This window comes from Gracilinanus agilis, chromosome 1 (assembly GCF_016433145.1).
Source record: "Gracilinanus agilis isolate LMUSP501 chromosome 1, AgileGrace, whole genome shotgun sequence".
In the NCBI taxonomy this organism is placed as follows: Eukaryota; Metazoa; Chordata; class Mammalia; order Didelphimorphia; family Didelphidae; genus Gracilinanus; species Gracilinanus agilis.
Genome location: NC_058130.1, coordinates 674,737,090 through 674,763,750, shown reverse-complemented (window position 1 = coordinate 674,763,750; position 26,661 = coordinate 674,737,090).

Genomic DNA, 26,661 nt, shown 5'->3' with positions numbered 1-26,661 from the left:
ATGGCTCTAGAATCCTTGCTCACTGATCCACTGGATGAGGCAAGGCTGGTGTGTACTATGCATGGAACCATCACACCAGCGTGGGCTTAAGAGCTCTCCTTGTTCTGGTTCCTGGAAGCAGATCAGGCACTGGAGGACTTTGAAACTCTGCTGTCTGCACTTCTCTCCCCACAGAGCTTAGAATTTAAGAGTAATGATACAGAATATTCTTCCACAGCCAGCAGGACTTGTGCTAAAGACATTTCCAGCCCAGCAGCTTTTCAAGGACAAAGAGAAAGTCATTGCCTCCAAAATGACCAGCAGGTGCTTTTGAGATCCTGAACCATTCTGCCCCAAAACATCAAACACTGACTTAGGTAATGAACATAAATGTCCCAGGGAGAAGTAGGAACCAAGGGCATCCTAGTCATAGCAGTTCTCCTGCCCAAAGTGCTAGATTTGTGACTTTTTAGCTTCTGGTATGGGGTCACTGACAGGAGTTTCCTTATAACCAGGTAGATGGTTATAGGGATAGACTAAGCTGAATGTGAGAAGTGAAGAAAGGAAGGAAAGAATGTATTAAGTATCTATTTATCGGGTGCCAGATAATATTCTAAGCACTTTACAAGTATTTGCTCTCTTAATCTTCACCCCTGAAATGGAAGCATTTTTATTATTCTCATTTTACAATTGAGGAAATGGAGGCAAAGAGAAGTTAAATGACTTGTCCAGGGTCACACAACTAGTATGTGTCTCGAATAGGATTTGAGCTCAGAACTTCCTTAGTCTAGGCTCAGTGCTCTAGCCACTCACTGCTTCATCCAGGAGAGGAAATAGTACATGGCTACAGGAGGCTCGCATCTACCAGGCAAGGCAGTGAGACCACAAATAAAAGATAAGGGACACATAATTAGACCACTACTTATCTGGAAAAGATCTGGGGTTTTTAGAGGACTCCAAACTCAGCAGTGATCACTTTTTTAATTGAAAGGTATTTATTAAGTGCCTACTAATGTCAGGCATTCTGTTAAGTGTTAGAAATGCAAAGAATGAAACAGTTCCCATTCTCAAGAATACTATATTTTTTATTTATAAAGGATAGTAATTAGTTAATTAATTTGCCAATTACATGTAATAACAGATTTCCACATAAGTTTGCCAAAGTTATGTGATTCAAATCATCTCCCTCAATCCCTTCATTTCTTCTTCCCGGAGCTGGCAAACAATTCAATCTGGATTATTCATGTATTATCATGCAAAAATATATTTCCATGTTATTCATTTTTGTAAGTGAATAATCATATAAAATCAAAACTTCAAAATGAACACCCAAATAAGCCAGGGGAAAATCACATGCTTTCATCCACATTCTGACTCCAACAGTTCTTTCTCTGGAGGTGGATAGGATTTTTCATCATAAATCCTTCAGACTTGAAGGACTTTATATTTTAATGAGAGGCAAGTATATATAAGCATATGAAGAATAAATACAAATTAATAACAAATTATTATATACAAGAAAAATAAGGAAAAGGCCCTAGAAGGTGAGGGGAGCTAAGACTTTATTAAAAAGATGGTGCTTGTGCTGTATCTTGAAGGAAGAGGGAGATCCCATGTAGCAGAAGCGAGGAGACAATGCTTTCCAGGTGTGGAATGATTACTGGTGGGGGTGTGTAGATGGAAAACAGCGAACTGTGTGGGGAACAGAGAGGAGGCCAGTTGGTCAAAATTGTTGCATTCACTAGGAATAATAAGTTTTAGTGAGCCTACAAAGATAAGTTGGAACCAGGGTGGGGAGGACCTCAAAAGCTAAACAGATGTTTATACTGGATCCTAGAGATATAGGAAGCCATTGAAATTCATCAAGTAGAGGAGTAACATAGACCTACACTTTAGGAAAATAACTGATAGCTTTGTGAAAAATACATTGGAGCAAGGACAGATGATACAAGGAGACCAGTTAAAGAGACTATTGTAATAATCTAGGAAAGAAGTAATGAGGGCCTGAACTGTGTGAGTAGAAAGAAGGAATTAGGTGAAAGAAATGTGGGGAAAAAGCAAAATTTGGCAACTAATTGGGTTTGGAGTAAAAAAAAAATGCTAAAGAGGCAGCTAAGTGGCTCAGTGGATTGAGATCCATGCCTGAAGATGAGAGGTTCTGGATTCAAACCTGAGCTCTGACACTTCCCAGTTGTGTGATCCTGAGCAAGTCACTTAAACCCCATTGCCTAGCCCTTTCTGCTCTTCTGCCTTAGACCCGCTACTTAATATTGATTCTAAGACAGAACGTTAAGGTTTTTATTTAGGAAAAAAAAGAATGCCAGTCTATAATTAAAGCTTTTATTAAATGATGTTCTAAAGGAAGAAGTTTATCAGGCATGAATTAATTGAATAATTCACTCTCAGGTCAGTCTGCAGAACTAGAAGAACTGATCATTTCCTGGACAGATCTTACATGTATTGTAGCATGTCCTGAATTAGGAAAAATTGAGACCTGGAAGGCTGTATTATGGATTGACACAAATTCTTATGGTTGTGTTCCTCTCCCAATACAAACTTGCAACTTTTTATGAACTTTCAGTCTTGAAATAATTCCTTATGAATTAAAGTAACTAAGTCATAGTCACTCACTAAATGTGTGTCAGATGAAGAGAATGAAACCAGGTCTTTCTAACCCAAGTTTACCTTTTCTTTAACATTACATTATACTAAACACAGTGTCTTATACATAATAAACATTTACTAATGTTTGTTGACATTGACTCAGTAAGTTAAGTTATCTCTCTGTGAAATGAATAAGCACTTATTAAATGCCTACTATTTACCAGGCACTAACACTATGGATATAAAGAAAAGAAAAGTATATTACCTTGTTTTTGAGGAGCTTAAAGTCTAATGAGGACGAGAGTATGCAAACAGCTATGTTCAATCAGATATAGGCATGACAAATTAGAATATGATTTATTTCTCTTTCCTTGAGTCCAAACAAATTGTTATAGTACCTAAAAGCATGGGAATGGGAAAAGTATCCTCATTTTACTAGAGTATTTCATAGAATATATTTGAGATAACACTGGAAGGACATATAGAAGCTTTTATGTAACTTCAGTCCCTGGCTAAGGAGTTTCACATTTCCATGACAGGGAACACTAAAAGATTTTGAGTAGAAATGTTGCACAGCCAGTTTTCTGCATAAAGAAATTGTTACTGATAGGAATGAAGGATTGTATCAGGACAGGAAGGAGCCCTTTCAGAAGGTTATTATGGGGGCAGTTAAGTAGCTGAGTGGATAGAAAGCCAGACCTGGGGACAGGAGGTCCTGGGTCCAAATCTGGCCTCAGATGTAGGGGGTCAAAGGAATATATTTGTTCCATTCCCTTCCATTCTCAACAAAAATAAGTTTTTCCCTTGACTTGGAAGTTGGGCATTTCACCTAAAACTTGCTAGTTTTAGTAGCTGACTCAAATCCACAGGGATATAGATCTTTTGGCCTGATACTAACACACACCTGGGATGCAATGAAGTGTTTAATAGCATTCACATTCTTCAATGATAATGCCCAGCCATATATTTCAAGATCCACTTCTTGGAAGGAGTATCTTTGACAGATGGTACTTCCTGGAAAGAACTGGTGGTCCTGGCAGCACCGGTTCCAAATAGTTAGAATGCCCCTTTCAAGAGTCAAGATTTTTCAGCATGATGGTAGCAATGACATCCACACTAATGGTACAATTGATGATGCCAGCATGGCACAAAGAACTCTGGCCTGTGTTCAAGCTTTGTGGAAAGTGTACACAATCGAGATGCCTCAAATCAGACTATATTACAAAGCATGGGTATGAGTTTCTCTATTCACCCCAAAGTTTTGTTTAGCTAAGGCAAAATTGCTCTAATTCAGAAATTCTTCATCTTTTTTTGTGAATTATTGATCTCTTTGGCAGTTACCTAAAACTTCTGGAACATTACTCAAAATATATGTTTAAAATCCATAATTGAAGGAAATGCTAAGTTTCAGTAGGAGGCTAATGAAAATAGAAATGGACAGCTAAGTGGCACAGTAGATGAAAGGCCAGACATAGAATAAGAAAGATCTGATTTTAAATCTGGCCTCAGATATTCCTTAGTTATGAAACTCTGGACAAAGGAATTAACTCTGTTTAACCTCACTTTCCTCATATGTAAAATCAGCTGGAGAAGGAAATGACAAACCAATCTGGTATCTTTATTAAGAAAACTTAAGATGGTCCAGGGGTGGAGCCAAGAAGTGGATTAATCTAGAGCTGTTCTGTACCTCCATGAGAATCCTCTCTAACCAAGATTAAAATATTGCCACAAAATGAATATAGGAGTGAAAGCACCAACAAGGAGACAGAGTAAAACAATTTTCAAGAAAAGAAAAACCCCAAAGTTAGGCAAATAACAACTGGGGCCCTGAAGTAAGAGGAGAGCAGAGCCAGCAAGAAGCTGTAGCAAGGAGTGAAGAGCAAGCCACATATCCCTACCCCACAACTGATGTCCAAGTTTCTAGAATCTATGCTTATGCCAACATCCAGAACCTGCTTGGGTAAATAGTGGTACAAGCCAACCCATACTCCTTGAAATTTCAAACCTATGGAGAAACCTATCCTAATCTGGGCTTGGGATAAGGACTTAGTTCACACTTTGGGGTGGCTGATAGTACTTAGTACTGGTCTTTTTGCCTAAAACTCAGGGTGGAACTCTAAGACAGGACAATCAAGGGTGTGCCAGATTGGATCAAATACACAGTCCCTGACCTGATCAAAATCAGAATGAGATCTAAAGCTTACACCTAAGCCTGAGACAAGTCTTTAAGCTATCAGCATCTCAAGGGTAAACTGAATCAGCAGGGAGAGGGGCTCTCAGAGCTGTCAGCCCTCAGACCATCACATTATCTGCCCAAGCCTACCAATAATTATATAGGGAAAATGAGCAAATAACAAAAGAAGTGCCTAACTCTAAAGAATTTTTATGGAGACAAAGAACAATGTACAGATGCAGAAGGGGACAATGAAATAAAAGGAAACACATGCAAAGTCCAAAAGAAAAATATAGATTGGACACAGATTCTGGAAGAACTCAAAAAGTAATTAAAAAAGCAATTAAGGGAGGCAGAGGAAAAGTGGGAAAGAGAAATGAAAGTGGTACAAGAAGAAATGGGCCAATTGAAAAAGGAGAACCCAAAGCTGACAGGGGAAAATCAGGTCTTACAATTCAGAATTGACCATCTAGAAACTAATGATATCACGAGAAATCAAGAAATAATAAAGCAGAATCAAAGGAATGAAAAAACAGAGGAAAATGTGAAATATCCTATTGAAAAAACAACTGACCTAGAAAATAGATCTAGGAGAGACAATTTGAGAATTATTAGACTACCTGAAGCCATGATCAAGAAAAATTTTAAACATCATATTACAGGAAATTATCAAAGATAACTGCCCATGGGTCCTTGAACAAAAAAAATAAAATTGAAATTGAAAGAATTCACAGATTACCTCCAGAAAGAAATCCCTAAATGATAACTTCCAGGAATATAATAGATAAATTCAGGAGCCAACAAGTCAAGGAAAAAATAATTCAAACAGCCAGAAAGAAACAATTCAAATACCATGGAGTTACAATCAGGATCACATAGGATCTAGGGGCTTTGACATTAAAGGATCAAAAGGCATGGAATATAATATTGGGAAAGCAAAAGATCTGAGGTTACGACCCAGAGTCACCTATCCCTCAAAACTGAATATATTCTTTCAGGGGAAAAAATAGACATTCAATAAAATAGAAGATTTCCAAGCATTCCTGAGGAATAAGCCAAAACTAAGCAAAAAATATGAAGCCCAAACATTAGACACAAGAGAAACCCAAAAAGGTAAATAAGAAAGAGAAAATTTAAAGGACTCATTAAGGTCAAAATGTTTATATGTCTACAAGGAAAGAGGATTCCCATGATTCTCAAAAATTACTCTTAGTAGTAAAGAAGATAGAAGTAATTTACTCAGAAAGAGGGTGAAGTAACTGATTATGATGATATGATGTATATGATGATATATGATCTACATTTAAATGTGATATTATGGAACAATGTGTATGTGTGATATGATATGTATGCATCTGAATGATGTGTAAAAAATCAATCAAGGGGTGAAAGAGAGGGTTGCTCTGAGAGATAAGGGGAGAGATAGAATAGAGTATATAACATAAAGAGACATGAAAAATCATCATAGAGAGGGAAGATAAGGATGGTGATGGGCAAAGCTTAAACTTTACTCTCATTGTAACTGGCTCAGAAAGGGAAAAACAAGTATACTCAGAGGGGTATAGAATTCTATCACCCTACAGAGAAGAAGAAGGGGAACAAGACAAGGGAAATGAGGGGGAACTGGAGGGATGAAAAAAAGCAAAATATTGGTGAGGATGAATAAAGTGAAAGGGAATAGAGCAGGATTTAAAGGGAATATATAATGGAAGGCAATACACAGTTAGTAATCATAACATTGAAATGGGTTGAACTTGCCCATAAAATATCATAGCAAAGTGGATTAAAAACCAGAATCCTACTATGTGTTGTTTATAAGAAACACATTGAAGACAGGCACACACAGATTCGAGGTAAAAGGAAGGGTGCATCAGAATTTATTATGCATCATCTAAAGTAAAAAAAAAATTCATTAGTAACAATCATGATACCAGACAAAGCTAAAATAGAAATTGATCTCATTAAAAGAAATAAGGAAGAAAATTACATTTTTGCTTAAGGGTACTATAAATAATGAAGTAACATCATCACTAAACATTTATGCACCAAATGGTATGACTATCTAGATTTCTAAAGGAAAAAATTTTAAAGGAGCTCAAGGAGGAAATGGGTTGTAGGACCATACTAGTGGGGGATCTCAACCTTCCCCTTTGAGAGCTAGATAAATCAAACTGAAAAATAAATAAGAAAGAAGTAAGGAAAGTGAATGAAATGCTAGAAAAATTAGAGTTAATGGATATCAGGAGAAAACTGAACAGGGATAAAAAAGAATATAGCTTCTTCTCAGCAGTACATGGTACAGATACAAAGACTGACTATGTAGTAGCACATAGAAATATTGCAAACAAACACAGAAAAACAGAAATAATAAATGAAATATTTTTTCAGATTATAATGTGATAAAAATTATAATTAACAAAGGTCCATGGAAAGGCAAATTTAAAATTAATTGAAAAGTAAATAATACAATTCTTCAAAACTAGTGGATCAAAAAGGAAATCATAGAAACAATTACAGACTTCATTAAAGAGAATGACAATGAGGAGACAACATATCAAAACTTATGGGATACAACCAAAGCAGTACTTAGGGGAAAATTTGTATTTCTGAGTGCCAATAACAACAAAATCAAGAGGGAGGGGATCAATGAATTGGGCTTGTCACTTAAAAAATTAGAAAAGGAACTAATTAAAAATCCCCAGAAAAAAGTAAATTGGAAATCCTAAAGATTAAAAGAGAAATTAATGAAATTGAAAGAAAAAGAACTATTGAACTAATAAGACTAGGAGCTGGTATTTAAAAAATAAAATAGATAAATTAGAGGTTAATCTAATCAAAAAAGAAAGAAGAGAAACAATATAATAGTATCAAAGATGAATAGGGTGATCTTGTCTCTAATGAAGAGAAAATTAAGGTAATTATTAAGAACTATTTTGCCCAATTATATTGCAATATATGAGACAATATAGGTGAAATGCGTGAATATTTACAAAAATATAAATTGCCTAGATTAAAAAAAGAGGGAATATAATACTTAAATAATCTCATCTCAGAAAAAAGAAATTGATGATCCAAACATTCTGGAAAGTACTTTTGAATTATGCCCAAAAGCCTTTAAATGACTGCCTACCCTTTGATCCAGCCATACCCACTGCTGGGTTTGTACTCCAAAGAGATAATAAGGAAAAATGCATGTTCAAAAATATTTATAGCTATTCTCTTTTTGGTAGCAAAAAATTGGAAAATGAAGGGATGCTCTTTGATTGGGAAATGACTGAACAAACTGTGGTATCTGTGGTGATGGAATACTATTGTGCTGAAAGGATTAATAAACTGAAGGAATTCCATGTGAACTGGAACAATCTCCAGGAAGTGATGCAGAGTGAAAGGAGCAGAACCAAGAGATCATTGTACACAGAGACTGATACCCTGTGACACAATTGAATATAAAGGACTTCTCTACTAGCAGCAATGCAATGATCCAGGAAAATGCAGAGGAATTTATGAGAAAGAATGCTATCCACATCCAGAGAAAGAACTATGGGAACAGAAATGCAGGAGAAAAACATATGATTGATCATGTGTTTCAGTGAGGATATGATTAGGGTTTTGATATTAAAAGATCTCTCTACTACAAAACTGAATAACATGGAAATAGGTTTTGAACAATTATACACATATATCCCAGTGGAATTGCTTGTCAGTGCTGAGAGGGGGGAAGGAAGAAGAGAGGGAAAAATCATGAATTATGCAACCATGGAAAAATATTCTAAATTTTAAAAAAAGAAATTACATGTTCATTGAATGTCTAAAAAAACAAGATGGGGTCATGAAAAGTTGAACACAACTGAAATAACCAAACAACATCACTGATTATTTTTCCCCCTTAGGGCATGGACCCTTGAAGTGTAGCCACTCACTACTTAGGTAGACATAAATTAATACAAAAAATTAAGAATCCTGACTTCAGACAAACAAGAGAGAATTAACTGTTACATTTTACATAAAATCCCTTGATGTTACCCACTCTTTTCTATGTTAAGGATTCTATTTTTAAAGTATGAACTTATAGGCTCAATTACTATTTGAGAATATATCCCACTCATAGACTTAACAGATAGCTTTAAAGCACTTTCTATATGCAATGCTTTATGACCTTATAGTCAAATCACCCAGTTTGTTAGGCATTTCCACATTCATTCAACTGTCAGACAGATAGCAAGGCATTTTTGCTTTGACTTTACAAACGAGAAAAAAAATAAAGATGGGAGAAGTGATTCACTTCCTAAGGGGTTCTAACCCACTAAAGCAGGGGTCGGCAACGTATGGCTCTCGAGCCATATCTGGCTCTTTTGAGGGCCAAATATGGCTCTTTCTGCAGGAGCCATAAAGTCAAATTTTTTTCAGGCACTGTTACTGGAGCGTGCACTGTGAGCACTGACAGATGAACCTCGGCACAGTAACTAACAGTTTACATGACATCATGCGTCACGTGATATGTCAACGTCATGACGTTATGCATCACGTACCTTTCAGTACCGCAACTATCATCTAGGATAGAAGGCTCCCTCATTGATATTGCAGCGTGAGACGAATCCTGGTTTTTAGTTCTGCTTGGTAGGTGTGCTGTGTGTTCCTCCTTCTGCCTTCCTTTTATTCTTTCCACACCTGTTACTGACATCTTGGGGTTCTGTATAATGACTGATCACTTTTGTCTACATTCTCTACCCCTCTGCCTCTGATTTACATGGCTTTATCTCAGTGCATATATACATTTATGATCCTGTCTCACTTTTTTTTTTTACCTATTCTGCTGCTATATTTATTTTTCAGTGAGGACATTGCCTTGTTTGTTACCCCTCTGCCTCTGATTTACATGGCTTTATCTCAGTGTATTTATGTTTTCAATCCATCCCTGGAACTGTCTCACTTGTTTTACCTATTCTGCTGCTATATTGATTTCCAGTGAGGACACTGCCTTGTTTACCTCTATTCATGGGGTCTGCACTCCCTATTTGTGGGATTGTTATTGTTTTTAACTTTTCTACCTGCTCTTAAAGGGGAACTATAGTCAGATTACATCTTTATATATGTTTCATTAGTGAGAAGCATTTTTCTCCTCAGTAGTTGTTTCATTTGATACAGAATGATTGAGTAGGCAGCACTGATAAACACCTGTACCAGGAAATGTGTGTGATGTGTCCTGGCCAGTTTTCCATGAAAAAGGTACCCTCCTCCCCAAATTCTTACTAATGCCTGCACACAAGTCATGTAATTTTCTGTAATCGCCTGATCTCCTACTTAATTTATGTGACCAAATGGCTTAACCAGCAGGCCAGCAGCTTTTTCTTCTCCTGTTGCCTGACTTGAGAGAGGGAGAGGAAAAAGTATTCTTCCCTGAGTTTTTCTCTCTTTATTTCATCAATTTTCTTAGTATAAAGGAGTTTTATATGTATGTGTGCAGTTATATCAGTACTATAGTGCCCTATTAAGTCTTGTTTTTTGATTAATAAAATAGCTTGAATTGGATGATTGGATGTTTTTCTTTCTTTTTGTTTTCACAGCTGGAGAAGGGGACAGGCCCTTGAGTGGTGAGGTGATGTTGCTGGGCATTCAGGTGGTCAATTTTATTGTTACCCGAGCTTTAAATGATCGCCAGTTTAAAACACTGCTGGAAAAGTTGGGAATAATTATCCTGGTCTCCTTCTGCACAGCAATGTGCATTGGTTGTCAAGAGGGAAAGTGCTCAACTGTTTCTCAGCTTGTCTGAGTGAAATCCGGGCTTTTCTTGAAATGAAAGATGTCAAGCATCCTGAGTTAGCCAACAATGAGTGGCTCCTGAAGTCCTACTTTCTTGTAGATATAACTCAACATCTGAACCATCTCAGTGTGAAAATGCAAGGCGTTAGAAATACAGTCTTATCCCTTCAACAAGCAGTGTTTGCATTTGAAAATAAGCTAGAACTCTTCATCACTGACATTGAAACAGGTCTTTTACTACACTTTGAAAAACTGAGAGAGTTTAAAGATGCATGCACAACAAGTGACCCTGCTCAACATCTTGATCTTCAGCAGCTAGCGGGCTTCACATCTAATCTCCTGCAGTCATTCGAAGTGCGCTTTGGAGAATTTCGTGAGTGCACTCATCTTTTTAAGTTCATAACCCATCCAAATGAGTGTGCAGTGGACAGTGCTGACCTGAGTTACATCCCCGGTGTCTCCGTCAGAGATTTTGAGCTTCAAGCTGCTGATCTGAAGGCCTCAGACATGTGGGTGAATAAGTTCAAGTCACTGAATGAAGATTTGGAAAGACTTGCACAACAGCAAGCAGAGTTGGCGAGCAATCACAAGTGGGGAGAAATGAAAAATCTTCAACCCACAGATCAGCTGATTGTTAAAACTTGGAACGCCCTTCCCATCACATACCACACTCTGCAGCGTGAGTATTGCTGTACTGACAATATTTGGCTCTACGTATGCATGTGAGCAGACTTTCTCACATCTAAAGAACATTAAGACCAGCCTAAGATCACGTTTAACAGATGGAAGTCTCAATGCCTGCATGAAGCTTAACCTCACCACGTATCAACCAGACTACAAATCCATCAGCAAAACCATGCAGCACCAGAAATCACATTAATGGTAAGAAGTACTTTATTCATTATTGATTAGCACGTAATAACATTATTAAAAATAGTTCAGAGATTTATTGTACTTTAAAAGTGTTGTTCTTACATAAAATGCACATATTTACTTGTATTCAATGTTAAACATATTGCGCAGCTCTCACGAAATTACATTTTAAAAAATGTGGCGTTTATGGCTCTCACGGCCCAAAAGGTTGCAGACCCCTGCCCTAAAGCAATCTTCCTTGTTGGAGTAAAAAAAAAATAGAAAAAATATGTATAAGTTTCAGAGAGGCAGATATAGGCTTAATGTAATGGAAAACAAATTAGGATTTAAACCCCCCCTCCCCCCCCCACACACACACAGAGGAAGAAAAAATCTTCCTAACCAAGGAAGCTTTCCAATAATAAAGAATTACTGCATTAAGATTTAATGAGTTAGGGTAGCTAGGTAGCTAAGTAGATAGAGTCAGAGCTGGAGATGGAAGGTCCTGGGTTCAAATTTGGCTTCAGATACTTCCTGACTGTGTGTCCCTGGGCAAGTCACTTCAACTTCCATCGCCTAGCCCTTACCATTCTACTGCCTTGGAAATGATACTTAGCGCCAATTCTAAATTGAAGGTAAAGGTTTAAAAAGAAAAGGCAATAAATCAGGACATCTAGGTGACACAGTTGATAGAGTGCCAGGCCTGGAGTCAGAAGGACCTGGAATAAAGTCAGTTCTCAAATACTTCCTAGCTGTGTGACCCTTGACAAGTCACTTAACCCCATTTGCCTAGCCCTTGTCTTTTGCCTTAAAGTTATTACTAAGACAGAAAGTAAGGCTTTAAAAATAAGACAATGAATTTCCCATCATTAGAGTTCTCCAAGCAGAGGTTGGATAACCATCTGTCGTGGATTTTATACAGGGCATTTCTTTTCAAGTATATGTTGGACTAAATTTCCTTCGAGGTTCCTTCCAACTCTAAGATTCTATGAGTTCAGAATTCAAAGTTCCTAGAATAAATAACACTTAGAAATAATTTTCAGCTGATCAATTAAAAGGGAACATGATTATAATAATATAATAGTTCTCATTTATATCCCATTTTAAAGTTTGCAAAGCATTTTTTTTTTATCCTCCTAGCATCTTGGAGATAGAAATTATTATCCCCATTTTATACCTGAGGGAACTGAAGCAGATAATAAGTTAAATTACTTATTCAGGTCACACAAATAAAAAGCACTTGAAGGTAGATTTGAATTCAGCTCTTCTTAACTCTGGTTTAAGTCTCTCTCCACTGATCCATATAATTATCTGTGTAAAGAATATAAATAGGCACAGCTGGATGGCTCAGTGGATAGAGAGCCAGGTTTGGAGTCAGGAGGACCTGAGCTCAAATCAGTTCTCAGATATTTATTAGCTGTGTGCCCCTGGGCAAGTCATTTAGCCCCAATTGCCTAGCATTTGCCACTCTTCTGACTTGGAACAAATATTTTGTATTGATTCTAAGATGGAATATAAGGGTTTAAAAAAGAATGTAAAGATTGTTGGGTTGCATACTTAACTAACTAATGATTTGTAAGGAGGAGAGGGAAGCTAGTTATTTAACTTCTCGAGGTCATGGATAAATTAGGACAGGCCATTTTTAAGTTCTCTCTCAACTACAAGCATATGATTTAATCAGCATCTTCAGGTGACATCCAAGAAAAGGGCTTAAAATACTCATGATGACCAGAGTACCCATGGTAGTACAGGTTTGATTGCTATTACAGCATAAATGACTAATGGGGCTTCTCTTGGCCCTCTCCCCCTCTTTTATGGACTGCTTCAACAAGTCTCACAGATTCCAGGTAATCTAGACAGCCTATAGGGCTAAATTAAATGGATGGAAGAATCTTTTGCACTCATCTGAACTGCACCCTCATCATCATAGATGGAGATGATCTATCAAAAATACTTGAGTGAAATAACGGGCTAGTAAGTTTTGCAATATGAGAGAGTCTAGCGAGTAACTCTCATTAAATGAATTCACAGGGAATTGGAAACAACCAGGCTTTCCAGTGACTCATTTATCTATTCTTCTGAGGATTTAGTGAATGGGCAGAGCACTGGCTAAAATACAGCACTCCACCCCCACCACTGACCTTCTTCAGCTTCTCCATTGGGTCTCCTAACAGACTGTCTAAGTGGTTAGCAACTCTAAGCATAAACTACTCCACATTAACATCTTGAAAAGGGGCCAATCTATTTTAAGACCCATCTGTGTTTTAGAAGGAGGCAGATGAACAGATACATCTTAGATCAATGTTATGGAGATACACAAGTGCTAAGTATTAGCTATGTGTATAATGGGAAGCTGGCAACAGAAACTCTTACTGAAGAAACTAAAGCAAAGATGGAAATCCCGTTGGAGATATTGACTTAACACCTGAAAGTGCATAATCAAAATAGCTCTCATTAATATAACACTTTTGAGTTTGTAACGTACTTCTTCATTCCATAATAACCCTGTTAGAGAGATAATGAAAACAACTATCCTGAATATAATGCTTTAAGATTTACAAAGGAATTGACCCATATTATCTCATTTTAACCTCAAGACAACTCTGACAGGTGGGTGTCATTATTATTTTACAGATGAGAAAACTGAGTTACAGAGACATTAATTGACTTGCTCAGAATGTTTGAGGCTGGATTTGAATTCAAGTCTTGACTCTAAATCCAACACTGAATTGACCACTCCACCTAGGTGTCTTTGAATATAAATGATATTATTCCCATTTTACAGATCAGTCAAGGAACTGAAGTTGTGAGAAAACAGAGAACTCATGTAGAGTCAAACAACTTATAAGACTTAAGGGTGACAGGAGGGTTTTATTTATATATCTGAAGGTCTGTCAAATAGAAAAAGAATTAATCAGTTTCATTCTACTTATCCTTACAGAGCAGAAGTAGGAGTAATGGGTAGAAACTATAGAAAGTAAAATGATGGTCTAATATGACAGGGAAACTAACATTTAAAAATGTCCTAAGTGCTATGCCCTGAGCCAATAGGTAAGGAAGTGTCCTTTAAGTAGAGCTAATTTTTAAAAGCTGAATGAACAGTTGGAAGTATTGTACAGAGGATTCTTAGTTAGATAAAGGGTAGGTCAAATTGACATTGAATCAGCTTTGACTCAGTGATTAAGAGAACTGGACCTGGAGTCTGGAAGACCTGAGTTCAAATCCAGCCTCAGATACTTGCTAAACATGTAACCTTGGCCCCAGTCACTTAATCTTTGTATGCTTTGGAGGCATCTAAGTGACTCACTGGATAGGGTGCTAGTTCTGGAGTCAGCAAGAACTGAGTTCATTTGTGGCCTCAAATATTTCCTAGATAAATGATCTGAACAAGTCACTTAACCTCTGATTACCTGACAAAAAGATCCACTGGAGAAGGAAATGGCAAATCATTCCAGTATCCTTACCATAAAGAAAAAACAAAAAAACAGGCCTTGGATAGCTATGGTCAATGGGGTCACAGCGTCAGACACAATTAAACAACAAAAGGTTAGACTTTGGGGTCTCTTCCAAATTTCAAGTTCCTTTTCTAGTTGGGCCTACAACTAGAACCCTTTTTCTTGACCCCAAGACTGGAACTTTTTAGCCACTAAATCACAGGACATTGAACCCTCATCTCTTTTAGAGAGTTTAATAAGAACAAGTAGAAGGGAAATAACCGGGACGGGGACTTCTGAGAATTAAACCTGACATGTATATATAAGTTCAGGTGTCATTGTACAAGGGGTTAATCCTGATGTAGTAGAAAGAGCATTGAATTGTGACATAAGAAATGACAAGTAAGACAATTACAAAAAACCCTAGAAAGACTTATATGAAATGATGCAAAGTGAATTGAGTAGAACCAGAAGAAAAGTGTACTCAGAAGGAGCAATAATATACAATGATCAAATGTGAAGGAATTAACTATAATCAGCAATGCAAAGTTCCAAGACAGCCCTAAGAGACTCATGATAAAAAAAGGCTATCTATCCACTGCCACTGAATGAATGAATGGAGTCTGAATATAGATTGAAGCGTACCAGGCTTCACTTTATTTCTTCCATGAATTTTTCTCTTGTGTAAGAGATCCATGTCTTCTTTCACAATATGATCAACATGAAAAAATATATTTTTGATAACGCATATATAACCTATATCTTATTATTTGTTGTCTTGGGTGGGAGGGAAGGAGAGAACATGGATTACAAAATTTCAGAAAATGATTATTAAAAATTGTATTGGCATATAAAAAATAAAAAATAAATTTAAAAAGAAAGAGCATAGAACTCAAAATTGACACCTTGGTTAAAATCTTGGTGTTACTACTTACTGTATGATCTTAAATCACTTTTTTCTTGACATAATTTAAATTTGAAGCCATTAGGATTACTCATGGAAGACCTTTCTTGTATGATCATCAGAAAAAGGTTTCATATCCTGATATGATATCAGTTGAACTTTGCCCCTTATTTGTCAGATAATGATAAAAGTATTTCTACTAACAAGGCCAGTCAGTCAATACACAAGCATTTGTTGACTACTTCAGGTGTATTGCTAAGTACTAAAGAGACAAAGGCAAAAATATAATCCTGGTCCTCATAGTAGTCAAGTTCCAATTGGGGAGACAATGTGCAAAGAACTACAGACAGTGTAAATGGAAAGTAACCTTAGAGGGAAGACATTAGCAGTAGGTGAGCAGGGTGATGACTGGGAAGGACCTCTTGCAGTGGGCAAGATTTGGGCTATCTTGAAGAAAAGTGAGGAAGAAAAGAGGGAGGGATGAGGAGAGAGAGAACTCCAGGTAGGGGTTATGGCCACTTAAAAGGAACAGAGCCAAGAGATGTGATATCATGGGTAAGGAGGCCAATGCAGCTAGATTATAAAATATGTGGAAGGGACTAAGTTATAAGAAAACCTAAAATATCAGAAGGAACCAGGTTTCTAAAGGGCTTTACATGCCAAACAGAACATTTTCTGTTTAATTCTGGGACCAAAGTGAGTCACAATGTTTACTGAGCATGGATATGACCAGGCATACCTACATTTAAGGAAAAACCTGTAAACACAATCATATTGTCTTTTCTAATGATGTGTGAATATATATTTACATATATATACAAAACACATATTTAGTACATATAACATACACAATATATATGATACACACATATACACACACACACACATATATATAAAATTGAAGCTATTAGGATTACTCATGGAAGACCTTTCTTGTATGGTCATCAGAAAAGGATTTTAGACCCCGACATGATATCAGTTGAACTTTGCCCCTTATTTGTTAGATAATGATTATATATATATATATATATACATACATATATTTAACAATCCCTATCAACAAGGAACTTATATTCTATGGGAAGGATTCAACACAATCAGAAATCAATATCATACAAGGAAAACTGACAAACACGAGGGAGCCTAAATAGCAAAGACAATCAGAGAAGTCTTCATGGAGTAGGCAGCAAAGAAGCATAGGTACCTAATATGCATTACCCATATATATGCGCATAACAGATATATGTGTATTGTAAATAACATATATGCACAAACACATGTATAACATACATATGTGCACATGAAAGTATTTGCACAGAATACATATTTTTAAATAACTAATAGGTGGTTTAGAGGGAGGGCAACTTGAAAGAAATCATGAGAGATTTCATGAATGAGGTGATGCTTGATCTGCATCTTGAAGAATGCCAAGGATTTCATGAAGCGAAGGCAAAGAACAAGTACATTCGAGATAGGGAGAATGAATATCATAAAGGCAAGAAGATGCAAGATGTAAGATCAGTGTGAGGAACCACAGAAGAGATCACAAAGTGAAGTGCCTTATACAGAGATAGCCAGAAGAAAAGTTAGTCTTCCAAAATGTATTTTCCACACATAGTGCTCTTTCCATCATGGCATACTTCTTTTTCACCTGCATTGACTGTGTGTGTGGCATATATAATATTTTGCTTGAGGTTAGTTCTGAATGAATGAAATAGAGGAAGATGATAGACAGAATAGAAGAGGATATTATGGATTAATAGACAAAGTATGAGCCACGTACAGTTTTCAGGTTTAATAATTTAAGTTTTAGTAGCTTAAAGCTGCACTGATTTTTGGGACATATAACACTTTCTCAGATTGAGAGACAGGACCAATAGCATCCCAGGTCCAAGAAGGAGGTTAGGACAAAGGAAATGCATTTATCATAGCACTTGGTAGGCATGGTGTGAGTTGAGATGCATACTTTCTATCAGAATAGTATTATACATAGACAAAAAACCAGATGTATATTAGTTGTGCTCCTCAAGTACTTCCATATACTCCTACTTCTCTGACTTCCAATGACTAAAATTTCTTTAACAGAGAAGAAAACTTTCATTCCAAAATAAGAAATATGATGAGGAAACCCACATAAACTAGTGATAGAATGTTGAATATGGTACCCAAAGGTGAAGCTTCCTCATTACATCCCCTTCTTTCTTCCTACACATACTTTTGCCTTCAGAAGACTTGTTATATCTTGCAAATCACGGTTACTACTTTCATCAGCAACTTGCATTAACTTGTTGGGGACTTTTCTTCTTAGGAAGCCAAAGATGGGGACCAGACATTCACCAAATCCTTGTTAGTTCCTCCTACTTATAAGATCTGTAGCAACTACATTTTAGGGGCAGCTAGATGATGTAGTTGATAGAATAAAGGACTTGGAGTTAGGAAGAGTGAATTTAAACTTTGTCTTTAAAACTTCTGACACATTCACTAGTTATGTGATCTCTCTCAAAGTTATTTTCTTCATCTGTATAATGGGGATAAGATTTTAGCACCTACTTCTGAGGAAAAACCAAAATTATCTATGCAAAGCTCATTATAGACTTAAAAACACAATCTAAATGCTGGCTAAGAGTCAGGATCTAAATTCTTGTTTCTATAAAAACCATGACCATAAGGTAGGGATGAACTTTTTTTATACAAAAGACAATTGTCCTTTGAATAAGTTGAACCTGGACTTTGCTCATCTATTTCCACCAAAGCTTTCTTTCACTCTTGTGGCCTATGTGTAGTATATTTCATTTTGTTTAACTTTTAAAAAAGGAAAGATCCATGATGGTCATGGTTTTTTAGATAGATAAGAGGTTTAATCCTATTTCTTAATTAATATTTTGACTTCTTCAATGGCTTCAAGATCCTCATACCCAAGGTTCCATGTAAATTCAATGACAGAGAGTCAGTATCATGCTATCTGCTAAATTCCTTTTCTCCTTTTTGCCTTTGTTCCTCTTTTTCCCCAATGCCAATTGTTTAATTTTAGGCCTTATGCTTCCTATTTAAATGTTCTGTAAAAGAGAGTTGGTACTTTATGAATTACTTGTATTTCCATTGACTTGTGAACAGTTACTAAGAGAAAAAAAATTAAGCAAAAAAATGAGAGGTAATATATAGATCTCACTAACTAAAAATGGCCTACAAGAGCTTGTTTGTTAAAAGTGGGGTTGGAGATTAGATATGGAATAGGAGGTAATAGAAAGTGAGTGTGCTGGTCATCTGAATCAGGACAGAAGAGAGAATACATTAGGTAATGTATAAATGGAATTAGCTCGCTCTCATTCATTCTTTAGACTTTAGCCACCAGGAATAATGTCACCCCACCCAACTTAGAATCAATGGGGAGGGAGAAGTCTGTGACCCACATGTGATAATAAGTCACAAATCAAAACCAAGTGACTGCGCCAAAACAAAGTTGAGGCTGCCATTTGTCCATGTAAAACTGGAGGTGGACACAGAAAGTTACAAAAACTGCTATATTTTAAATATGATGGTAACTTCCTATGAGGGCTTTTGGTGCTTTGAACTTGGTGTTGAAGGAGCTTGGATGAGACCTCAGATGGCTTCCCTTGAATTGTCAAGTAGGTAAGTTAGGCTGACTCTCTTTCTCTTCCCTTGGCATTTCTGGAGGCTCTAAGCTCAAGGATGCCTCTCTTCTTAGAGGAGGCCTTGTGGCTAGAAGCCTTGTTTAATTAGCCTCTGTGTCCCTCTGCTGGGGCCTCTGAAGCCTCCCTGTTTCAGGTCTCCAGTCCAGGCCAGAGTTTCTCTCTCTCTCATTTCCTCTACCTTCAACCTTCCTATGTGTAAATAAACCACAATAAGAGCCATCTTGACTTCTGTCTCTTTATTTTGAAATTGAGTAATTGATCCCTGGCAACCAAACTTTAATTATCCAGTCCAACCATAATCTTCCCATTTTCCCCTTTTACATTTTGGCTGACCTGAAGGTTGTGACTAGTACCCTTAATCTTCCTAAATTTTCTTGACTTTTCCTTTACTTTCATTACTATCCCTAATAGTAATGGGTAAAAAGGGGTTTTGATTGGTAATATTAAGAGGTTTGGTTGCCAGGGGATGAACAATTATCAATCTCAATTAAAGAATAACCTCAAGTTAAAATGTCTTTTATGGAAAATTTATTTACAAATGAGAAGAGGAAGAAGAAATAAAGAAATAAGAGAGAGGATAAGATAGGATACATAATCTAACACAGTAGGTAATTTGCTCCGATCCCTTAGTTCAGTGGCTCCCAAACTTTTTTGGCCTACCGCCCCCTTTCCAGAAAAAATATTACTTAGTGCCCCTAGAAATTATGAAACAATTTATTGAACTCAGAATAGAATGTAATACAAAAAAAGTGGTCATCACCACTTCCCTGGATCCCTGCAGCACCCACCAGGGGGAGGTAGCACCCACTTTGGGAATCACTACCCTAGTTTAATCCAGGTAGATCTAATTAACCCTCAGCAGAGGGAAATCCTGCCTTGATCCCAAGACCAGAAACTCAGAGGGCCAGAGGCCCAGGGGCGAATGAAGCAAAAGCTTCAATCACAGTCTCTTTGAAAGGGAAGTTCCTTAAGAGATGTTCAGGAAGATTCAGTCTTTACACTCACCATGTGGAATTCCAAAGGAAAGATTTAAGAACAGTCTCACCAGCTTCAGAGCTTCTTCAAGTCACAGTCACAAAACTTACCCAGCCTTACCCAGGACAAGCAGACTGCTTTGTCTCTTAACTAGCCAAGGGCCACAACTGGGAAAAACTTGGAGGCATCTCTGCTCCATGCCCAATGCAGAAATTCCATCCCACAACAAAAAAATCTTAAAAATACTGAGGAAGGTACTAGACTTAGCTTATTAGTAGGGTCTTTTAGGGAGAGAGATTTTTAAGCTGAAATTAAGTCTTAGCCTTGTTTTACTCCTAGGAGTCTACTTTCTTTTCCAAGTCCTATGTGTCTCTAGTTTTTTAAATTGAAGTGAGAAGCAAAAACCTGGTGGGGCCAGCTAGAAAAAGCTGTGTTTTTGTCTAAAGAGGGAAGAACATGGTTTTAGCAGTTTTAGCCTGAAGGGGAAGGAGAGACAAAAAAAACTCCTTCAGACTTTTACAATTAAGCTTTTAAGCTGCAAAAAGTTTTGGCTGTATCTTGTTGCCCCTCCCAAACTTAGTCTCTGAAAGAAACTCAGCCTCTGGCTAAAGGCTTTGTTTTTCCACCTGCCAGAAATTAATTGGATTAAGGTTTGCAAGATAAAAGAAACAAACCCCCAAATCTCTACACAAGGAAAACCTAGTCAATAATGCCATCTACTAACAAAAAGTAAAATTACAAGCAACTTAACAATTAACTAAACAAAAATGTGGTTGGAGCCATCAGATATCTTAGCAAGTAACTGGGTCCTCTTGGCTGTCGACTACATGATCAAACTTGGACAAACAATTTTCTTTTTGCTGGTTAATAATCCCACAGAACGTATTACAAGGGGTATATCTTGCACTATATTGGGGTGTGATTGTAATACTTGTAAGTGGAGTTGTTTATCTTTACCTCTCCTGGAGAGACTTGAGAAATACCCTAGATATACTAGAGAAGCAAGTAAAAGATTCATCTCAGCCTCTCCAAGCACAACACACTTCCTGTCCAACCCAAATAAATGCCCCTTCTACTATACAAAAACCCAGGGAATCACAAACTCAGATTGAGTGTAACTCAAGACTGGACAATATGGAGGAGAATATGGAACAGATAATGGTTTCTATAAAAAGCCCTGAAAAGTGCTTAAAAGAACTCCAGCATAAGGGAGACTCATCTCTCCATACCTCCTCATTATCAGAGTCTTTGTCCTACCCTGCCCTACAAAACTCTACTCCTGCCATACCTTCCACTCAACCCATTTCTCCTGCTACTGCCACACCCCCTACTCAACCCCATCCCACCCTGCCCCTACTTTTTCTCCAGCTCCATTCCCTCCCCATTTCAACCCCTCCCCAGTCTCTGATGCCTCCTATTCTTCCTCCCTTGCCCCAGCTCCCAACCCTTTCTCCTTTGCCTCAGCCCCTAACCCTTCCTCCCTTGCCCCAGTCCCTCCCTCCCTGCCCATAAAAAAGGGAAACCTTTGATTTTCCAGAACTTTATGTTTTGATGCTATTTATCCCCATACAATCCTGACTTGGGTCTCTTTATTTTGGAATCGAGGAATTGCTCCCTGGTGACCAAACTTTAATCTTCCTATTTTCCCCTTTTACAGTAGGGAAGAGTTCTGATACATGAGGTAGGATCATATTTTCCTGCTTAACAATTTCATTTAGGGCTCATCTTGGGAAGGTAGGGGATGTGGTCCAGAGAGAAATCAAAAACAGAAAACTGGACAAAGTGTGATATGCCTTTAAAACTTTTGAAGGACAGTTTTCAGTGTTCAAACAAAAAAATAAGTATGAAATCATAGTTCAAAATGAGAAGTCAGTTCAATAATTATGAGAAACTCTACAGGAAAAAATAATAATAATTCTGAGTATACAAAGGAATTTTTCATCCACTTAGGACAGGGGTCGGCAATGTATGGCTCTCGAGCCATATCTGGCTCTTTTGAGGGCCAGATATGGCTCTTTCTGAAGGAGCCATGAAGTCAATTTTTTTTCTGGCACTGTTACAGGAGCGCGCACTGTTACAGGAGTGGCACACTGTGAGCACTGTACGGCTCCCACGAAATTACATTTTTTTTNATCTGGCTCTTTTGAGGGCCAGATATGGCTCTTTCTGAAGGAGCCATAAAGTCAATTTTTTTTCTGGCACTGTTACAGGAGCGCGCACTGTTACAGGAGTGGCACACTGTGAGCACTGTACGGCTCCCACGAAATTACATTTTTTTTAAAAATTTTTTAAACCCTTAACTTCTGTGTATTGACTTATAGGTGGAAGATTGGTAAGGGTAGGCAATGGGGGTCAAGTGACTTGCCCAGGGTCACACAGCTGGGAAGTGTCTGAGGCCGGATTTGAACCTAGGACCTCCTGTCTCTAGGCCTGGCTCTCAATCCACTGAGCTACCCAGCTGCCCCCTCACGAAATTACATTTTAAAAAATGTGGCATTTATGGCTCTCATGACCAAAAAGGTTGCCGACCCCTGACTTAGGAGGAAAAAGGGGGATTGTTGATGGATGTGCTGGTAATTAATGACCGCATTTAAAACGACAAATACAAAAGATGAAAATGGAAATATATAACTAAGGATAAGTACAGAATATTGGGAAGCTTTCACAACAATGTCAAAAGTTAGAAAACCTCAAACTGAAACTAACCATTAATGCCAAGAGCTATTAGTCACAAGAGGAAGATAAAGAAAAGGATTGTACAAATATTCATGGTGCTTTCAATGATGGTGATAATAGCTAGCATTTATATGGCACTTTAAGGTTTTCAAAGTGCTTTACATATATAATCTCATTTGATTTTCACAATAACCCTGTGAAGGTAAATGCTATTATTATTTACATTTTATAGCCGAGGAAACTAAGGCAGATAGCAGCCAAATGACTTGATTAGAGGGATTCAATTAATGCCATAGACATAATTTGAACTTATCTTCTCTGTTTGTAGGTCCAGCACTCTTATCTTAGAGCACTGGAGCTTATCCCATTCATAGATAATAAAAATCTGGTAAAGGTTGATTACAGAATAGATGATAGAATTGGGAGCCAGTTAGGTACTACTTAACTGCTTACCATAGAAACTTAACTTTCAATAAATTCAAATAGGAATCTGAGCCAGGACAGTGGATTAGAGGTAGCAACAACGGAGCTGAACTATGGCACTATACCCCTACAAATAACCTCAAAATAATGCCTCAAATTTAAATTTAAAGTGGTAGAGCCAACCAAAAGTCAGGGTGAGATGTTTTTATCCTGCCTATGACAAATTAGGAAGTTGGCAGGCGAAGGCTGGCTGCTAGGTACTGGCCCAGAGCACAGCAGGAGCAATGGTGGTGGGCCTTGGAGCTTTCAACTCAGGGACAATTAGGGGTTCAGAAAACTAGTAAGAAAGTGATTTCAGTGAATATTTTACTGGCATTGGATACAACTGACATTCAGCCAGCACTTTTGCTCATATACAGTTCTGGGACACAATTCCAGGGTGAAGAAGAACACTTATGGTGGGTCACAAGGGAACAGGGGTACTGATCACGGTTCTAGCATAGAGGAGTGATAGCACTTGTAGCTGCAGGGGAATAGGGGCATAGATTAGGAGAGCAATGACCAAACTCCTCCTAGGATCAAACCATCTTGGAAGTACTGAACACTTGTAAACTCCAAAAAGTAGCTCTGAAAATATCAGTACAAAAAAATCATGGAGGTAGTAATGCCTCCTCATGCCTAGATGATCAGAGCTATAAGGAATTAAATTTAAGGGTTTGGCTAAATATGTGAGAATTCTAAATTAATATTGTGGTCGCTGTTTATAAAAATAATTAACTTCTTAAGTTAAAAAAATCTCTTAGTAGCTCTTAATAATTTAATATAATATAAATATACCGAAAGAGAGAAATATAAGAGGGAAATAGAAAATATTTCCTAGCTAAATATCCTAGCTAAATACCCTATAATTGTCTATTCAAAGAAATTCAGCTCAACTTCCACAAAAGCTCCCTCAGTTCCCAATCTCCACATGGAAGTCTGATACCTCTTCAATATGGGTCTCATCAGGGTAAGCCTCTTCCTTCAGTTTCAGTCCAAGATCCTTCAAGCTACAGGGAAGAAGCCCTTCAGGGGACCATCTCCAAATAACTGCTTACAGAAGACTATCTCTAGCTAAAGAAGTTCAGAGCTTTTATAGTGACTTCTTGTCCTTTCCCCTATTCACAGAGGCCAATCACAGCTTCCAAATTGTCCAGCACTGCCTAGTTAGGCAGTGTTTGTGGGATTCAAACCTCTCATCCTATGAAGGTATAAACCTTCAAAAAGATTCACAAGTTCCTGATTGATTGAGTTTCTGAGGGTGTGAACTCTTTAAGTAAGTGACCTGTGAATTCTCCTACCTGATGGCTAACAAAGTGCTAAGTAGGGGTGTTTTTAGTTTTTCATTGATTAAATTAAAAGTTGCTGATTGATAGACAAAGAAAGTTTGATTCATACTTCACAGAGCCCAACTTTAACATAGAGTCAAGAAATAGCCTGGGAAAATGAACAAATAATGATAACAACAATAATAAACTTGACCATGAAAAGCTAACTATAGAGGCAGAAAAGACACAAACTCAGAAGAAGAAAATAATGTGGAAACCCTTACAACAAAAACCTTAAAGAAAATTTGTAATTGGATACAAACCCAACAAGAATTCGCAAAATAGTGAGAGAAATCAATGAGCAGTAGATGGAAAAATAGAGGAGAAAAATGAGTGTTGTAAGAAAATTATGAAAAGATGACAATTTGTTAAAAAAGGCAAAAAATGAAGAAAATACCACTTTAAAGAAGAAAATCTGCTTAATGACAAAAGTACCACAAAAATCCACTGAACAAAAGATCTTCTTAAAAAAGCAGAATTGGCCAAATGTAAAAAAAGGTACAAAATCACTGAATAAAATAGTTCCTGAAACATTAGAATTAGGTAAGAGCAACCTAATGACTCTGTAAAACACCAAGAAACAATAAAACTAAGTCAAAAGAATAAAAAATAGAATAAAATATAAAATAGCTCATTGGGAAAACAAAATGACCTAGAAAATAAGCCAAGAAGAGATAATAAAAAATTATTGGACTACCTGAAAGTCATGATCAAATAAAATACATCATATTTCAAGAAACCGTCAGAGAAAACTACCATGATATCTTAGATATAGAGGGTAACATATAAATTAAATAAAATCATGAAAATGATCCCAAAATGAAAACTTCTAGGTATATTTTAGGTCAAGTTCATGGCTTGCAGGTTAAGGAAAAAATATTATAAGCAGCCAGAGAAAAAAATTCTCATAATGGAGTTACAGTCAGGGTCTCATATAATTTAGCAGCTTCTGCTCTAAATGGCTAAGAATATGCTACTTTGGGAGGCAAAAGAGGTAGGATTATAACCAAGAAAAACCTATGCAGCAAAATTGAATAAAATCCTTTGAAGGAAAATTGATATTTTAAAAAATAGAGGACTTTCATACATTCCTGATGAAAAAATCAGAGCTAAATAGAAAAATTCAACACTCAAGACAAAGCACAAAAAGGTAAACTTTCAGAGGAAACATAAGAGATTTAATAAAGTTAAACTGATTTCATTCCTTTCTGGAAGAATGATACATGTGATTTCTGAGAACTTAATCATTATTTTTGCTATTTAGTAATTTTTAATTCATGTTCAACTTTTTTGTGACTCTATTTGGGGCTTTCTTTGCAAAGATATTGGAATGGATTGCCATTGTCTTCATTAGCACATTTTATAGATGAGGAAACTGAAGCAAACAAGGTTAAGTGACTTGCTCAAAGTCAAAAAACAGCTACTAGTGTCTGAGTCCAGAATTGAACACAAAAAGATGAGTTATCCTCACTCCAGGCCCAACACTCTATTTACTAAACCACTTGGTTGTCCTATATTGTAATTATTAGAAGAGTTAGAAACAGTCTACAGAGACAGAAGACACAGGTGTGAACTAATTATGTTGGGATGATCTAAAAAAAAAAAGGATGAGAAAGAGGGATACATTGGGAGAAGAAGGAAGGGAGAAGTAGAATACAGAAAAGTATTTTTAAGTAAAAGATTTCGACAAAGAAGATCTTTTACAGCAGAGGGGAAAATAGGTGGGGTGTTGGGCAATGTGTGAACATAATTCATTGGAACTGGCTCAAAGAAGGAAAAATACACTCATGGGTAAGTATATACATTTGTGTGTGTGTGTGTGTGTGTGTGTGTGTGTGTGTGTGTGTGTGTGTGTGTGTGT